The sequence below is a fragment of the Thermobia domestica genome, chromosome 8 (genome assembly GCF_964235325.1).
Source record: "Thermobia domestica chromosome 8, izTheDome1.hap1.1, whole genome shotgun sequence".
In the NCBI taxonomy this organism is placed as follows: Eukaryota; Metazoa; Arthropoda; class Insecta; order Zygentoma; family Lepismatidae; genus Thermobia; species Thermobia domestica.
The window spans coordinates 233,208,746-233,228,399 of NC_137461.1; the positions used below are offsets into that span (position 1 = coordinate 233,208,746).

Here is a 19,654-nt window from a genome sequence, read left to right on the forward strand (position 1 = left end):
TAAGAACATAGTTTTGACAAATTCGAATATCATACTTCAATCGTATAGTGTGCCAGTGCTATTTCAAGACTTCAAACCCATTTACATTGTTTGAAAGATAATTGCCCACCTTTGAAATTTCATGTTGTGTAATGCTTTTCGTTTGAAAAATTTAACGGAAATACGTGAAGATTATGTCTACACTCTTTCCGTTCACTCTATGTAAATATTGTAGCTTCAAATAGAAAGTTCTAACTCTTTTGCAAAGTTTAATATGAGTCACAACACAAAGCAAATGACATTGGATGATATGAAGTGTACAAATTGAAATATTCTCCATGCATTGCCTTTGAAACGATACCTCATTTTTGTCAATTTTATGTAAACGGATACAGACGGTACCACCAATGAAGGTCATTTTAACATTTGTAGCTCTAGAATATACAACACCAAGAACGTTTACTGATATTATCGTCCACGTTGTTCACACGCAACGGGTATAAACACTATTTTTGAACATTGTGCGATTCTAGTTGTTCCTTTTTCTTCATTTCAATTATAAACATGCTAATTAAGGAACATATAATATTATGATTCCGTTGCAATGTACAAAGGTACCTCTAAACCTTTCTCAAATTAATTGTACTTGTGTACCATTAATATAAAATTCGAAAAAATATATTTTCGTACTTAAATTATAATTGGGTGTTTGTTTTATTTCATTCGTTTATTTTCACAGCGGTTTTAAGAAGTAGTTTTGTGTGAAGATTTGAAGTTTCTTGTGTAAACTTCCGATCATTGATTTTTTGATAATTTCAAATGGAGTTTAATATCAAAGCACTGATTGGTCGATTTCTTTTCACTTTTAGAGAAGAAGCACCCTCCTGTAGGAGTACGAATAATTTGTTTCTTCGAAATTCCAGCGTAGTTACACAACTGTTGGTGATGAATTTTGTGAATTTCTTCCATCTATGCCTGTTGTTGGCAGTTGCTTGTTGATGCTGGGCATGAGATGTTCAACCGATATTCCCATATGATTAATATGATATTTAAGCATCCCTAAACTTTAACATGAAAGAAATACATACAGGTTTGCATTGTAGTGTGTACTTATGAATCTTTTAAACCATTGTATCTCACACAACATGCGGAAACTCAAAAATAGACTCATGCCAATTGGTGTACACGAATGCTCAAGTATTCAACTGGAGGAAGTCCAGTTTTGTGCAGAACTCGCTGCATTTGAATCCTTCCAAGTAGTTAGGGGTGGTTACTTCTGGCGCATTTCCCTCCTCTTAATATTTTTAACTAGCGCAGAAGGACCCAAGAAATCGCCACTGTGCACTTTAACACAGAGGGATATCCCAAAGTGAGATTGAATATGCTTTTATGACATTTAAAATCATAAAAACTTACATCTAAAAACTTACAATGGAATTCTACACAAAATATATTTATTGCATCTTAATCTCCAGTTTATAAGCTTTCATTTGACACTTGAATCATGAAAATCCGTTAATAATTAGCTTTAAAAACTCAATAAGAAGGAATACATATAGCTTCGGAACAGGTGATCTGTCACTGATTCATTTTGAACGATTCCAGTACTAACATTGGAACATCACAACACGAGATCATATTTAGCAAAATTGCCGTCGCAGAAATCCTAGGATCCATCTGAGAGGTCAGCGCTGATGTTGTTGTTGTTTTCCCCCCAGATAGATCCTAGGATGTTTTGTTCAATTTCTATGTGCCTTTCTTCTTTCTTTCCTTCCTTCCTTTGAGGTCTGTAAGCGAACTTGTGGTTTTCCACCCAGCCTCAGTATAGCTACCTATCTGAATACGAGTCACAACATTCACCCACACAGCTCACAATCTTATTGCATCCATCCCGTCCCATCCCTGGCGCCAGGTTCCCCTTCCTTCCCCCCTTTTGCTGTCCCAAGTAACAGAGACGCCCAGCCATATCCACACATGAGTCAGAGGTGAGGACACTGTAACCATCTGTGATGAAAGACAGCAGTATGGCTCAGTTCACTTTACAGTTCCTTGAGAAATTACAAATTTATACCCCGGCCGTAGATATAAATTTGCAATTCAATGGCGAGGATTCGAACCTACGTTATCAGTTTACGAACCACAAGCTTTATGGAACTGCGCGCTAACCAACTGAGCTACGGATTAACGCTGTATATAGGAGAGAAAATCGGTCCTTATATATGAACAAATACTTCTACAAGCAACGCCATCTATTAGCAAAGTGATAAACTACATGATATACAGCACCATCTACTGAGTGAGTGAGTAACTTCTTAAAAATGTCCACCTAGCTAGCAAATATAGCTAAAACATCAATGTTCAAGAAAAGAAAAAATGTCAGTGTTGCCAACTCACTTGCCCAATATTATAGTGTTTACCCAAAATATTTTTAATAGGGTAGTCTTACGTCCCCATAGTTATAATGTGCTAACTCATCAAATAAAAAAGTTGGCAAACTTCAGAAAAAAATTATGAGTTGGTATACACTGCAAAAACAAAATTCATAAATTTGAAAAATAAAAAATACTAGCATAATCTACATAAAATTCTAAGACTTTTTTAAAGAATAACATTTTCCCGAAAACTCAGAAATAAACCCGTAAAAAATTCCCGAAATTTTAAATTGGCTGTAACATTGTCAAATATTAACCGATTTTCAAAATTCAAACGTCAGTCAATAGAGAAATAAATTGAAATTTTTTGAATGTATTGTAGGTTGCATAACTCTAAGGATATAATTACAAAAAACTCAAATAAATCTCTTATTTATACATGTATTTTTAAAATTCGAATGACATTCAAAAGTACTGCTTCTCCTTATGCATTGTGTTTGTTTAAAGATCTCAGTTTTATGGCTTTATCACCATAAAACACTTAAAACATACTTAAAATTACAAGTTCGGATACTGATAATGGAATCTTCTGTTAACCTCGTTCTCAATAGGAAACAATGACTTCTTAAACTCTGTCCACTGATCGTAATTCAAGCTGAATAGACAACCGTTAATATCAAAAACCACTTGAGCTTCGGTTTGCACATTTTTCACAATTACATTGAAGTTATTAGTAAGAATGAACTTTTTTTGAGGATCCATTTCTAAACACTCCATTTTTTACTTATGACAACATATTTTTGTTCATTTTCGTTCATTTTTTGGATTTACATACAGAACTCAACAGTTGGATAGTTACCTTTTAGACCAGTGTATTTGATTTTTATTCCTTCTTTAACGATCTCATCAATTATTTTATCTGTTAAGTGTTTTGTAAATCTAGGTGGAAGAAAAACTTGAACTTCTCACACTCAACTAATATGCTCTTTCCAAACTTAGTTTTAATCTTTTCCATTTTTACAATTTTATATTCCGTATTTAATTCTAATTCTCTTAATCCAATAACCTGTTTTTGTTCAAGACTTCCAAGGTTGTTTAAAAAATCAACGTGTTTTGCCATCGTATTTATTATATAGAAAATCAATGAACACTTTTCAATTTTTATCTTCACCAAAAATATTTAATCATTTTCGACAATTTCGTTTGATGGAAAAACTTCCATAAAACAATCGTTAATGAAAACGGTTTGAGGATGCAAGAGTATCTTTTCGATACCCATTAAAGTCGAATACTGTTTTTGATATTTTGTTAACTATCTAAAACTCTTCTACTACTTTCTCATTCTTAGGATCATATGTAAAGTTCTTTCGTCCAATTAAAATCGCATAACATATAGTATCACCAGCCACAGCTTCTGCAAAGTCTACAACAATCATTGTTTGTTCTCTCATTTACCGATACATTCTTCCTCTTACTGCAATTAATCACATACATTGGTCTGTTATCTATAAACTCTTTAGGGTCATAGTACATTTCAGTGTTACCACATGTTATTCTCTTAAATGCAGTATAGTCTTCGTACATCTTAAAATAATCCTTGTTAGCAATATCTAAGTTTCTTGATTCTTTTGGAAATACCTCATTCCTCCCATTCTTAAGATAGATATTCTTTACCTTACAATGATCAAACTTACTTGCATCTACCGTTTGTTTACCACTTCTATCAGTTTGGAACATTACAACTACGAAATCAGGCATATCAAATTGTCTAGAATTAAATTGAGTAGTAACATCAAACTCCAAGAACGAACCTACAACAGTCTTCTGAACACATTGCTAAGTATGGAATGAAAACATGATTTTTGGTTCTTTAAGAATATTCAACTTTAACTTGTTTTCGTAATTAGACTCGTATTCAACAATAGGCATTCTTATCTCCATACTTTTTATTGTTATTTTTCCATCATGAGGAGCTGCTCCCGATCCAGTCCATTTGTACAAAACATCGTTATTGTTGTTAGCTTTTGTAAATGTTATTCTCAATCCACCTTTCCACATAACCTCTTTGTAATCACTTAAGAAGCCTGGAATTAATCTTAATGGATACAAAACACTAAAGTCCTTTCTTAGACCAAGTTTATCATCTGTTTCAAATCCTGCTTGTTTTAAATATTCAACTTCTGGCTTGGAAATCTTTAATGTTCCGACAGCTGTAGATGTTATTCCAGGTAGCTCAATCTTATCTATAACAACTCCATGCTTTCTAACCTCAATTTGAGAAAAGAAGAATGGGAAGAAGTTATCTACAAGTTTTATAGTATCGTTTGCACCAAATGTTCCTCCAACTGATGCACCAACAACTTCAAAAGTCATATGACAATCTGCTTTGTGTGGATGTACTGTCATATAATACTCGGCACCTGGAAATGCATAAGGTCTTTTTTTAAATTGGAATTATATTTTTGTGTACAATTTCGTACACAGTAGTTAGAAAGTGACAACATGGTCAAGGTTGTGTGAATAGGGAAACAAACTTTCTCATCGAAGACAACAACAGCCAGGTGACCTTTACATAAGCTTCTCGGCCCGTTGCTTTTTCCAAAACAAACACCTCGTGACGTGATGGACTTTCCTAGAGTAAAATAAGAACAAAAATACTTACTGAAAACAATTTTTGGATTTTTCACCATCATACGTCACGAGATTCAATAATATAAAAAGCACGGGCAAGAGGCAGAAGGCAAGAAAATTGATCCATCCTTCGTTCCGTACAGTTTGGGTCAGAGCTTCAAGAAGCAGCCATGGAGTTTGGGATTTGTGCCTTGTAAGTATCCTTTCTTTACTACAATATTCCTTTCCACTTTGGAGAGGAGATTCAGCAAAAACTCTGCCATCTGGCATGTAACGAGTCATTTATCATTGTGGGTGTAAGTCTCCTGAGTGGCACGCAACCCACTATGCTATACTTGCAAATTTAAAGATTTTGTTTTCTTCTATACATGCAATTCAAAGATTTTATTCTGTACACATCAGTAATAATAAATTGTATTTTTAAATGGGGCCACTCAATTTTATTTTAAAGCCCTGATATAGCTTGCTTTAGCATTTTTTTAATATTTTATGGCTCTCCCGGCGAAGATGCAAATGATGAATGACAAATTTTATTCAGACATGTTTTGATGGCAATGAGTTTTCTTTTGCTCTAGATTGGCTATATCTGATGCTGTTTTATTTATTTTTTTTACTTTTTCTGCAGTTTTTGTTGACTCTCAAAACCATTTTTTTCTTTTGTGAGCATTTTATTTGATTCATGATGGCTAGGGCCCCTCTCTCCCCTACTAGTATTCCTGACATTTTTTCCGCGGCTCCCGGGGAAGACGCAGAATTATTTCTTTCAAAATTTGATAGACTCGCAGCCATTAATGGGTGGAATGAAGCAAAGAAAAAATCGATTTTTGAACATTGCTTAGCGGGCCCTCCTTCTCACTGGTTTCAAACTCATAGCACAGCTCTCGCGACGCTCACTTGGGATAACCTCAAAGATCAGTTTCTGAAGCAGTTTTGGGCCACAATTAGCTAGACTCTCTGCCATAGAAATTTATCGAAATAGGTGGCAGCACCCGGACGAACCCATTACCCACTATTTATATGAAAAACGCACCTTGCATACAAAAACTGGCGCTGAATTCGTTTTTAAGGATTTTTTGGCTGATGCAATTGCAGGACTTTTGCCCTCTTTTATAGTTGATTTTTCCCATAAAACTTTTGATAATTTTGATGACCTCATATCATTTGCAACGCTTCGTGAAAAAGCTGATTTTTTAGTATCACGACGCAGTCAGGGACTCAATCCAACTCCTGCTGTAGCTCCTTCATCCAATACTGACGATCTTGCAAGTATTATTAACAAATTAGAGAACCTCCAAATTCAACTCAATACGCTTTCTAATGCTCAAACACCGCCACCCCAAGTTTCGTTCGCTACATATGACCGACCCAGGTCGTATCACCCTTCCTTTAGTGAACGCTCCGAACGCCACAGTGGTCAGCGAGACCACTCATACGATAAGTCATACCGCGATTACTCTAAAGATAGGTACACCCCTAGCCAAAAACGTGACCCCTCTCGCGAGCGTTACCCAACACCTGATCGGAGACATTCTCGAACTATTTCCCCCCGGGACCGATCCCGTGACGACGAGCACTATCAGCATCGTTCCTCAGCGCGGGGCCGCTCTGCTGATCGTCACCATCACAGTTTCAATAGGGACAGGTCCCATTCGAGACCTCCCAATGGGAACCATTCTTCCGTTCACGCCTCTCCGGTTCGCAACCTTCCATCATCTTGCAGCCAGAACAACTGTTGCACATCTCATGGATGCACTCCGGTGACTTATAAGTGTGACCATCACTGCGCCCATCATACTTCTCCATGTGATACTACAGCCAAATCCCACCACCGTGATTCCCGAGGCTCCACTCCTAAAAACAAATCCTATCCCACCCAGCACTCAGTTCTGGCAAATCATGTGCAAATACCGCCTTTTCCTTTTCCATACCCATGGTCCTATCCCCAGGTGCTCCCTCCCACAACCCACAACCGCCGTCAAAAGAAATCTCGTTCAAAAAACGCTGCAAGCAAGCGGGCCACGCAGTGATGGCTCCGCAGGCTCCTACACCAGTCCACATACCCATATGGTACAAAAGGCAACTGGCCTTTATTCATGGCGATATAGATGGTTTTAAACATCAATTTTGTCTGGACAGCGGGGCAGAATCGTCTCTGATTCCCCTTTCACGTCTTCCTCCATCTGCAAAACCATTTGCGTTACGGACCATCGTTCATGGCCTCAGTAACACACCTCTTACACTTACGCAGGCTGTGTCACTTACTGTCAACTTACAAGGCATGAAATTCAAGATTCTCTTTCGGGTAATCCCCTTGCAAAATTTTCCAACCCTGATCGGTAATGAATTTCTCAGAGCACATTTTTGTCAAATTGATTATTTTCATAACGTTTTGACCTTGCATCATTTTGACGAGAACCAAACCACACCAGGGCGTCCAGGGCCGACACAAGTTTCTCTCACTAACCTGATCCTTACTAGCAGCATCGCGAGCGATAAGTACACTTTTGTCACTAAGTCTAGGGTGGCGCTGCCTCCCAAGCAAATAACATTGGTGAGTCTTACTCTACCATTGGACTCCCCACACCCAGAATACATATTAGACATACCATTGCTACCTCGCCTTAGGGGATGTATCCCTCTGGATGTGCTTACTAACAGCTCCAATCCTGCCGTCCTCTTGGTCAACCCGACCAACCGATGGCAAACATTACGTAAAAACACACCAGTTGTTTTAGGGACACCCTATCGCCACGATGATAAGACACTTCGAATTAACACAGTCCGAAAGCTATATGAACCATCCATTAAGGATGCTCAACAGTTTGTTAGTGAGAGGTTAACTCAAATCAAACATTTAATTGATCCTCAAAAATTTAACATTAACAGCCAGCTTCCAAATGCTCAACAGGACCGCCTTCTATACATCCTAACCAAAAACGCCGTTTCTTTTAATTGGAGTCCTACAGATTTTTCGAAAATCCGTACGTTTGAAGCTTCTCTTAATCTCCGAGATAGGCGCCCGTTTGTTTCACCCCAGTTTTCAATTCCGTACCGTCTACGCCCTCAGGTGAAGCGAGAACTCTTAAAACTCATACAGCAAAAAGTTATCGAGCCGTCCGAATCAAGTTATAGGAACAATATTTTAGCGGTTCCCAAACCGCATTCCGAGGTCCCGAGATTGGTATATGACCTGCGTCAGCTCAATCAACATTGTGATGCTATTTCAGAACCAATTCAGCCATTAACGGACGTTTTAGAAGCCTTAGCAGATTCCAAGTACTACATATCCATGGACCTCCTCTCGAGCTTCCACCAGCTCCCTTTGGTTAAGGAGGATAGAGAAGCAACGGCATTTTCCGTTAGGGATTTAGATTTACCAGCTACACAGTTTCAGCTGACATCTCTCCCCATGGGGTTCATTAATAGTTCAATTTCCTTGCAGAGAGTGCTCAGAGAAATTTTTAAAGATATACCATCATCACGTTTCATAACATACATCGACGATTGCTATATCCACGCCCCAACTTTCGATGAACTGCTTGATACGCTCCAGCATGTGCTCCACACGGCACAGAAACATGGCCTTTTATTTAATCTTAAGAAATCTCATTTTGGCTTAACTGCAGTTAAATGTCTCGGTTTCATTATTTCTGATGGTACAGTCACGCCAGACCCCGAAAAAACTGACGCCATAACTAAATTGCCGCGGCCGACTACTTTGCGTGAACTAAAATCATGGCTGGCCAGTGTTAATTTTTACCGCAACTTTTTCCCTAACATCTCTCTCCGCTTAGCACCTTTGTATCAAGCTCTGGCTGGCAAACCCAAGAAATTAGTCTGGACATCTGAAATGGAGAACGCCTTCGACGAGATGAAGCGCCTGCTCACTACTCCTCCGGTCTTAACCCTTTTCTCCACCACTAACACTGAGCATGTCTTGATGATTGATGGGTCCAATCAAGGCGTGGGAGCATGTCTCTTGCAGCGTAAACGTGGCTCTGACACTCTCCATCCTGTAATTTACTTATCCAGTAGGCTTCCGAAACGCATTACACCCATGCCCGTGTACGAAATAGAATTATTTAGTCTTTATTTTTCTCTCAAAAAATTGTCAAAGTATTTAATTGGCTCCCATTTTACAGTTCTAACCGATTCTAAAGCGTTAGTTTCCATCTCTAGTACCGCTAAGTTTACAGCGAAACTCGCGCGATGGGTTTCGTATATCAATTCTTTTACATTTACCATTAAACACATACGGGGCGTCAATAACTGTATAGCTGACTTATTGTCACGCTACCCCCAGCCTGTTACCCAGGAGACCCTAGACATGTTAGAGGAGGATGATCATTAATTTCAGCTCTTAACTTTGGATGCTACCATCGACATTTCACGGTTGCAACGAGAGGACCCGTTTTTTGGAGAAATTATCCGTACACTCCAAGCACCAGACCTCAACCACCCTAGATATCACCAGTGGGAAAAGTATTATATGTTTATTAATGGAGTCTTGTATCGGAAAGTACCTCCCCGTTCAGCACCGCGCCAATTGTTGTGTATTCCCATCTCACTACGGGATTCAATTTTTCACGAGCTGCACACACAATGCTTGACACACCCAGGCTATACAAAATTATTTTATCTCATCCGGCAGCGTTATTACATTCCAGGGCCGTCCAAGTGGTTGTACAATCGTATACAGTCATGTGTTGAGTGCGCCATGTTCAAACGCGCATACTCTCCTAATAATGACCCAGTACAGCGTCATCCTCCGGCCACGCTCTTTTCCCATATTTCTATTGACTTATGTGGAAAATTGATGCCATCAGAAGGCGATGGATTTTGTTGGTTTTATGTTGCAACAGACCACCTGAGCAGTTACGTCATAGCCCACCCCATTAAATCTCCAACTTCCGAAGAATTTATATCCTTCTTTATGGATCAAATTGTTCTTCGCCTTGGCACTCCTACTAAGGTATTTTTAGACGCCCAAAGCTCTCATACATCACAAAAAAGTAAAGCTTTTTTACAGAGTCTGGGAATTCAAGTATCTTACGCTTTGCCCCAAAATCACAAAACTTTAGGCCATGTTGAATCAAGGATTGGGAATCTACAGGTCGCGCTTAAGTTTTTATCACGCGATAATCATAGTCACTGGCCACGTTTTTTGCAAGAAGCTGTCGCTTCTCTAAATTTCACTCCTCTCTTTCATGGCTTTTCACCGCACCAAATTTTATACGGCGAGTCACCACGGTTACCTCTTGATCAGATATTTCGTACCCCGAGGGATCACTCTGACCTACATACACGGCTCGCCGCTGCAATAGAAATGCGTCAGCTTGTAGAACTTAAACGACAGGAAGTATTTTCCAATCTCAAACGGAAACAAGAGTCCAAACACCCTCCCACATTTTTTCCCCCAGGCGCTGACGTCATGGTCTCCAACTTATACGCTAAGCCTGGTCAGTGCCGTCCGTTGATGCCAGCCTATAATGGGCCATTTAAGATCATTCGTCGACTTGATGACAACACGAACATTGTAGACATCCAAAACAAGCCTACGCCCATAGCACAGTCGCGTCTCAAGTTATACATACCTGACACTCACACTGACGTCATGTTTCGTACCAAATACAAACGCTACATACAGAATCACAAATCATGATGTAACCCCACTCCAAGGAGCAAGCTGGTTTCCCTTCCCCTCCTATCTCGTTGATCCCGCCCATAATCTTTTCCTTCAATTTTCCCTTTTCCCCTTGTGCCTTACAAAAAAAAAAGGTCTAGCTTCCATCCCATTTACATATCCTTTTTCCCATGTTCTTTCGACGTTGTCTTTCGAACATGCTTGTACATTTCATTACATATTTTTAGCAATAATAATAATAATAATAATAATAATAATAATAATAATAATAATAATAATAATAGGCAATTAGTTTCTTTTCTGGGCAACTTTCGTGTTCCAATAATGCGTTCTGGTGTTCTTTGTGATTTTTTAAGTCATTTCGAACAACGACCACACGATTCGTTGACTCGAATCGATCATTTTGTGTTGTCGATTGTCTGCTTATGAGTCAATACTTTCACTTTCACAATAGATGCGTAACATGGACTTTTTTTTCTCTCTTTCGGTAACACTTTCTTCAATTACCTTTATTTTATTTATTTATTTTTTTGACAGGTACGCCCTTTCTCTCCTTTTTACAAATATTCCGCATGCCTATCCTCATGAACCAATGGCCTCCGAGATAACTGTGGGAATCGAATTCCAAGAACTGGACAATGCAATTCCATACACGGAGATTGCTTTTCTCTCTTACTCCCATGAACTTCCCATGGTTGACTCAACCAACATTGCTCTCGAATGTGACGAGGCTAATAATACTATTTTGTGTTCACAATTTAAAACCTTAATGCACAATCTTAATAACTTAACATCTGACATTTTTTCTGCATCCGTTGTCGCCAAATTAGGTAAACAAAATTCTCCCCCTTCTATCGCTCGTACTACTAGAGCGCTGTTTGCACCTTTAGGTAATCTTCTTCGCTACATTTCAGGTGTAGCTACAGAGGATTAAATTAAACATTTAACACTCAACTCTGCCCAGTTAAAGGAACATTTGCAGTCCCTTGAAAAAGATCAGGTTTCAGTCCACACTGCCCTTTCTAACATTTCTCGTTCCGTTAATAGATTGGCTTCTGAATCTCGTAGCGTCTTTCAAGACATCCAAACCGCCACGACTTCCATTCTCTCCGAAGAAACCTATCTACGAAACTCTCTGTTATCGGAATCGAAATCCCTCATCCGGTTCATTAACCTGTTATTGCATTTGGACAATGTTATAGTTAACGCACAACATCAGACCCTTCATTCTTATCTCTTCTCTGACATTTACGATAAATGTCAACTAAATTTATTACCATCGGCTTTAGTTCCATTCGATATGTTAGCTGAAGATCTTTCCAACTTGCGCATGCGTCTTGCACGCAAAAATCTCTTTATTTCTCCGCAGATAACTTTGCCTTTGTTGTATTCTCTTCCCCTCACATCATGCCATTTCTCTGGCACTCACGCCATTCTCCACACCCAAATACCAGTAATCCCTTCAGGCAATAGTTTTTCCTTGCACCGCGTGATCCCCTTTCCCGTTGCCTTCCCTACTGAAACTTGTATCATGTCGCTACCTTCCACCCTTGTTTTATTCAACCATTCCACTGCCATTCCACTTGTCGATCATCACCTTTCAAATTGTGTTGTCCATCGAAAACCCTTTTTGTGCAAGGTTCCGTTTTTTCTACCCAATAATGTTTCCTCCTGCCTTCAGAAGGCGCGTTTTGCTTCGGTCAGCGGGATTTTGCAGAACGCTTGTAATTACACCTGTTCCAGTACGAACAACTTGGCCATTACGCAGCTATCCTCTACCGACTTTGTTCTCACAAATTATCCCCGACCTTTGTACCTGACCAGTAACGACCGGCGTTCAGTGATACAAACAGACAACGTTCTTACCGTTCGCCTGACTGTTCCGTGTGATTTTTCCGTCACTTCAGACACGGGTGTTTTAATTCCCCAGCCCAGCATCTGCATATCAAACCAGACTATATTTCGTCACACATTGTTACATCATGCTGCCCTTCTTACCCACACCCTACCTGAACTTCCTCACGACCAGCGGTTTTCATATCGGCGCAATTTTTCTAACATACCGCTTAATTTTAGCGCACGTATCTCTGACACCCCTGTTCTCGCTACTAATTATACCGCGCTTACCTGGTCTGATTTCATTCCTGATGATTATGTGCTCCCAGTGCAGGGCACGTTTTTCAGTGTTCAATTTTTGCTATCCATTGCCAATTCCGTCTGCATTTACTATCTCTACCGGAAGCTAAACACTTCGCCATTATCCCACATTTCACCTGAATCTATCCCATTAACTAATCTTCGATCTTAATTTCTCTTTACAGCCCTTGGTGCTTTATTACCTTTCTTCCGTTTCTCCCACCAGTTTCAGCCTTAAATCTAACCAATATATTCACTATTGCTTTGATACCCTTGACAGCACTCATTCTCATAATTACATTCATTTTACTTTGTAGACTGCATATTTTACGAAAAACCATTTCTCGCCGGACACACACGACATATGGTTCACCGCAGCTTCTTGCTCCTTCCATTACTCATACAGAGTCTTTAACTTCTCCGATCTTACTTCCGCCACTTCCTCTTCAGGCCCAGTATGCAAACTTTTAGATCCACCTATTTTATGTATATTTTGTATATATTTTATTTATATATATATATATATCGGTGTCGGCTGTATTCTTTTTTTCCCATTTAAAAACACAACCATGTTTTTTTTAATCTACCATTTATGTTATTTCCTTTTTTTTACACCTGTGGCGCATTTATATATATACATAAGTATCTCCCTTTTGAGAGTCACATAAAATTGCTGAACGAATTTTTTCATCACTAAAGCATTGGAGTTGCCTAATCGGAGCAAGGCTGAACATCCTCTTGTTAATCCCAGCCCCTCCTACACCTTGTATTAACCTTCCTTCCTGGCAACCTGGCACCTCGACGACATCTGCAGCACTGTTCCCGACGTCCTGATGCTCATCATCGCAGTTTCTCGACTCTAGAGAGGATGGTTTCAGAAGCAGGTTCCTGCACTCCCGAACTCAGTTATTCGGGTATGGACAGCAGATGCCCAGCGCTGTTTGTTATTTTCGCCGACTTCAAACTATTCAGCTTCCAGTGTTTCAACGCCATAATTGACAATGTGTCTGGCAGTGTAACATGTGAACTCTCTCCTAGGCGGCTTCTCAGTTATTGATCCCACGGTTCGTCATGGCGATCACACATGCTAAGTTTTATGGACCAGCCGCAGTGTAGGATAACCAATAGTGCATTATGTTCCACTATAGTGAGGTTATCTTCTATGTTAAGTGCAACGGCTCATTTTCCTCGTCTCTTTGGATATTAGAGACCGAAAGAAACAAGCTTTGGAGATACATGTCGTAACCATTTTGAAGAGACATGCCATATTCTTTTTTTTTAATTCTTAAACATACAGGTGGCAAAACCATTTTGAAGAGACATGCCATATTCTTTTTTAATTTTTTAAACATACAGGTGGCAAAACCAGTTTGAAGAGACATGCCATACTTTTTTTTTAATTTTTTAAACATACAGGTGGCAAAACCATTTTGGAGAGACATGCCATATTCTTTTTTTTTAATTCTTAAACATACAGGTGGCAAAACCATTTTGAAGAGACATGCCATATTCTTTTTTAATTTTTTAAACATACAGGTGGCAAAACCAGTTTGAAGAGACATGCCATACTTTTTTTTTAATTTTTTAAACATACAGGTGGCAAAACCATTTTGGAGAGACATGCCATATTCTTTTTTAATTTATTAAACATACAGGTGGCAAAACCATTTTGAAGAGACATGCCATATTTTTTAATTTTTTTAAAAAAAAACATACAGGTGGCAAAACCATTTTGAAGAGACATGCCATATTCTTTTTTAATTTTTTAAACATACAGGTGCCAAAACCAGTTTGAAGAGACATGCCATACTTTTTTTTAATTTTTTAAACATACAGGTGGCAAGACCATTAATCTCTTTGGAGGATATGCTACATATATATATACATATTTTTTTAACGCAGGTGAAGGAGAACAAAACTTTTTTTAAAATTAGTAGGATGCACGTATATGTCCCGCAAGTAATGTAGACATCAATGGGTAAAAGACTTGCACTCTTCCGATACTACAGTTTTTTTTTCTTTTGACAATAGTTTTTCTTGTTTTGTAAGTCACAGGATACTTATACCCACAATGGCTGTTAAACTTGCGTTCCACACTCCATGCATAAAGGTTTTTTTTTTATTATTATTTTTTCTAATGCGGACATTTCCAGTAGCCGCTCAATAAACCCCAGAGGGGGATTGTCATATAATACTCGGCACCTGGAAATGCATAAGGTTTTTTTTAAAATTGGAATTATATTTTAGTGTACAATTTCGTACACAGTAGTTAGAAAGTGACAACATGGTCAAGGTTGTGTGAATAGGGAAACAAACTTTCTCATCGAAGACAACAACAGCCAGGTGACCTTTACATAAGCTTCTCGGCCCGTTGCTTTTTCCAAAACAAACACCTCGTGACGTGATGGACTTTCCTAGAGTAAAATAAGAACAAAAATACTTACTGAAAACAATTTTTGGATTTTTCACCATCATACGTCACGAGATTCAATAATATAAAAAGCACGGGCAAGAGGCAGAAGGCAAGAAAATTGATCCATCCTTCGTTCCGTACAGTTTGGGTCAGAGCTTCAAGAAGCAGCCATGGAGTTTGGGATTTGTGCCTTGTAAGTATCCTTTCTTTACTACAATATTCCTTTCCACTTTGGAGAGGAGATTCAGCAAAAACTCTGCCATCTGGCATGTAACGAGTCATTTATCATTGTGGGTGTAAGTCTCCTGAGTGGCACGCAACCCACTATGCTATACTTGCAAATTTAAAGATTTTGTTTTCTTCTATACATGCAATTCAAAGATTTTATTCTGTACACATCAGTAATAATAAATTGTATTTTTAAATGGGGCCACTCAATTTTATTTTAAAGCCCTGATATAGCTTGCTTTAGCATTTTTTTAATATTTTAGTACGAACCCATCACCCACGTCGAAATCAAACTCAATATCTTTGTTAGCTTCATTCAAATTATTAAATGTTCTTGTGTTAGCATTAAAACTCTGTAACTCGTAGCTCTCAATACTATCCATTTATTATAAAGAAAATCTTGAAACAACGCTTTGATGGGATATACCCATAAAAGACTCATACATAATAACAATCAAAAACTTATAATCCCCATCCCAACTTAACCTTAGCATTCATAGCAGTACCAACCCCAAAAGCAGCTAATCGTTCACCAATTGGTGCATCACTACTAAATGCTCTTTTCCATGCTTTAGTTTCCAGTTCCTTATCTGCAATATGTCTCGACTCTGTATCTTTATTGTCTCTGTAGTATATATCGTGCTCTTTACAAGCCTCATCTAATGGGTTAATACCTTCATCACCTCTCTCTAACCTTTCTTGAAGCTTAGTCCCAGGCCCGCAAAATCTGAAACCTGGAATATGTAATTCAAATGGAAGTTTATTAATCAAATCATTTACTAATCCTTTCCCAAGCTTCTCATCATTCCAGAATCGTGGTGGTAATGTATTTAAGATCTTAATCAAATAACCTATACCTTTTGGATCATTAGGAATAAACTGTGAAAGCTTATTCTTAATCATACTCACTATACCTACTTTCTCATTAAAAAGTTATGATTACCAGCCCTTTCTTCTCCATCTATAACTATTAACCGATCAATTAACTTTCTCACGTCATCCATCCATATATATTCTTTAGGCATCTCTGTATATTGTTTAATTCCTTCACCAGTCCTTTTAGGTGTCGTGTTCTTTTTAGGTGTTGGGGTAAAGTTGGTTTAATATAATTATCCCAAATAGGCTTGATAATATTAATGTACTTTGAACCTCTACTAGATGCTACCTTTTTATCTCGATTATATTTTTGGAAGGCAGCATCTGAGTCTATTATTATTTCCTTGTACTGTTCAAAATCATCATCATCATAATCTTCAATGGTTTTATTAGTATTCGTCGTTAACAATTCCCATAGACCTTCTGTTCCTTTATAAGTTTTACCATTAATTATCAAATCATCGCCATTCACTTTAACTTCCAAATTTCCTATCTTGTTTATTTTTTTCCATCTTCTTCTACAGTTCTTATTCCAAACACAGTATCATTTCTTTTACTATAATATTTCGTTGCAATCTTACCAAATGACTGTGCTGTTGTTAAAGGTTCTATTCCTTCCACTTTGTCTTTAATTTGTTTCCTCATTTGTTTTATTTCTCCCGTTATAGGCGTATCACTACTACTTGGAGAACTATCATAAGTTATTTTTTAGGTGTTTCTAGTAGACTGGGATCTATTGAAGCCGTCTTATGTGCAACTGGAACAAGTTCAGTTATTAGATTTTTATTTTGTTCTGCTACTTCTTTGATCTCACTTCCCAAGTTTTGAATAACATCAATTACAGGTTGCTCTTGTGTCTTAAATTTATCGTATATACCTGCTCTTTCTTTCTTCCAAGATTTGAAGCCCTTTATCAAGAACTCCTTCAACTTAATATTCTTATCAATTTCTTTCTCATCCATTTATTGTATAGCAAACGAACAAACGTCAATGAACGTGAAAGAACGTCAATAAACGTGAAAAAACGTCAATATACGTCAAAGAACGTCAAACGTTAAAACGTAAAACGTCAATAAACATCAAACGTTTAAGAAGTGTTTTATCTTGTTCCTATACTTACCATTGTTTACCTTCCTTGTCATATCAATTACTATGAAACCATAATCTTCTTGCCAACATTTTGAACACATCTCTTTAAACTTATCATAAGACATATCTCCCCCAACAAACGCATTATACACATGTTTAAGATTAGTATCATCTTGTCTGAATATGCATAGGAAGTTGACGTTATCTCTTATAAGCTGTTTAGGTACTTTTGAATATGTTTGTGCAAGATAGAAACAGTCTAAATGTCTATGCCTACCTCTTGTAAAGTAATTTCTAACAATATCTTGATTCTCCAAAATGTAATCGTCAAATACAACAACAGAGTATTTTTCACATTCATCAATAGGTACAATAGAATCATTACCGCTTAAGAACGTTGCTATTTGCTTCTTAAACTTTAGTTCTGCCTTTTCAAATCGATCTTTTAACTGCTCATACTTTGGCTGATTCATGCTTTTAGAATATATGTAGAAGTAATTATTGTTTAACCAACCTGGCTGTAATAAGAAGTTAAATAGCAAAAACGTTTTACCAGACCCCGACGAACCTACGATAAGACAACGAACATCATCAGGTATAAGCTCCCCATTTATTTTCTTAGCTGTTGTTTCTTTATCGTCTCTTTTACATCCCAATTAATAGTTTTCTTACTCATTTATTATAGAGAAAATCAGGGGGCCACCAGCACTGGCCCCCTTTCAAACAGTTTGAGGATGAACTGTAGGGTGAGCGTTTTGCTCACCCTTAAAATCTCTATATGCCTGTTGATGAAGGTTGTGTGAGGTTGTTCATTTGGAAGGGGTGTTCGTATTACGGACGCCCTTTGTAGTCTCCAGGTCTTCAAATCTACTCTGAAACTTTGGTCTTACGTGATGTGAAGGAAACAGTTGAAACGTTTACAAGACTTTTAGGCCCTACACATGTGAAGGGCCAAGGATTAGAGACTTGACTTGTATTTACATAACCTATCTTATATCTTTAAGTTGTTCTCTGATCTTAAGCAACGTATCTTTTATATATTCGCTATCCATTTCACCATTCAATGTTATTATCATCTCTAACTGTTCTTTAAATGAGTTAATACAAGTGACAATGGTTTTATATTCATCTTTTCTTTTGCTTATGTTTAACTTCGAAGACAAACCTGTTATTATAGCACTTCCAGTTGCAAGAGACGTTGTTAATATTGAGTAAATTGTTACAGGTATAAAAATATTAATAAACCCAGTTGTTGCAGAAAGAATAACCGACAACGTAACCAAAGTGTAGTATGCATATTTAACAATTTGTAGTTTTCTCTTTTTCTTCTTTAAACTGTATTCTAACTTTCGAATGACATCTTCTATTAACTTGATTACTTTCTCTCTTGGAATATCTCTAGGTAAATCAAACTCATTCATTTGTTATATAATAAATGGCTAAGGTATTTAAGCTAACGAGTGATACTTCTGTTTTAAAGAAGAAACTCAATTACGAATTAGACAACAAGAGCAACTATTTAAGTATAGGACTAGTTGGGTTTTACAGTACATATCTAACTCTAAACATAACAACAACAAAAAACAGTTTCTCATATGGTGATAGACAAGTTTTTATACCAGAAGGGCAATACAGCTTAAACAGTGTTAATGAATATTTAAAATCTCAATCCATCAACATAATATTATCAGAAGATCATTTAAGAAATAGAGTTAAAATTGAAACTGATAGTAATGATATTACAATAGGGAGTATAGGCACTGTCCTCGGGTTTAATGTTTTTGAAGTTTTAGAAAAGAACAAAACACATATTGGAAGTAAGTTGCCAAAATTTCACCCATTCGATACTATAAATGTTCACTGTAATATAGCAGATGGTATGTTTGTTAAAGATACAGAATACACACATAGAGAAAGGGGAATTTTAGCATCATTCAAAAGAGATGCCGAGTTCAAACATAGTATTATTTACGAGCCTACTTATCCATTATTTTTCCCTATATCCAAAGACAAGGTTGACAATTTCGAGATAAGGATAACAGATGAGAATGATTCCTTAATTGATTTTGGTGGAGCAACAACAACTGTACTTTTGCAAACCAAGATTTTCTCTTAGATAAATAGGAAGATGTGTTCTATTAAAGGTTGTATGTTTAGTGTTCCTTATAACGAACTAAAGGATTTAAATATTGATCATGTATTAACAAAGAAACAACTTAACGATAAAGCCAAAAAAATTAAAGAAGGTAAAGGAATGGATTTAACTTTAACTACTGCACAAATGAA

General features: G+C 37.5%; 1 long non-coding RNA gene across 1 annotated transcript; it reads left to right on the plus strand.

The window, feature by feature from the left end:
• Positions 1-4,844: 4,844 nt before the first annotated feature.
• Positions 4,845-15,604, plus strand: LOC145691957 (uncharacterized). Its single transcript, XR_014132596.1, has 2 exons — positions 4,845-5,175; positions 13,462-15,604. It is a non-coding gene; the product is annotated as an uncharacterized LOC145691957 (long non-coding RNA).
• Positions 15,605-19,654: the final 4,050 nt, after the last annotated feature.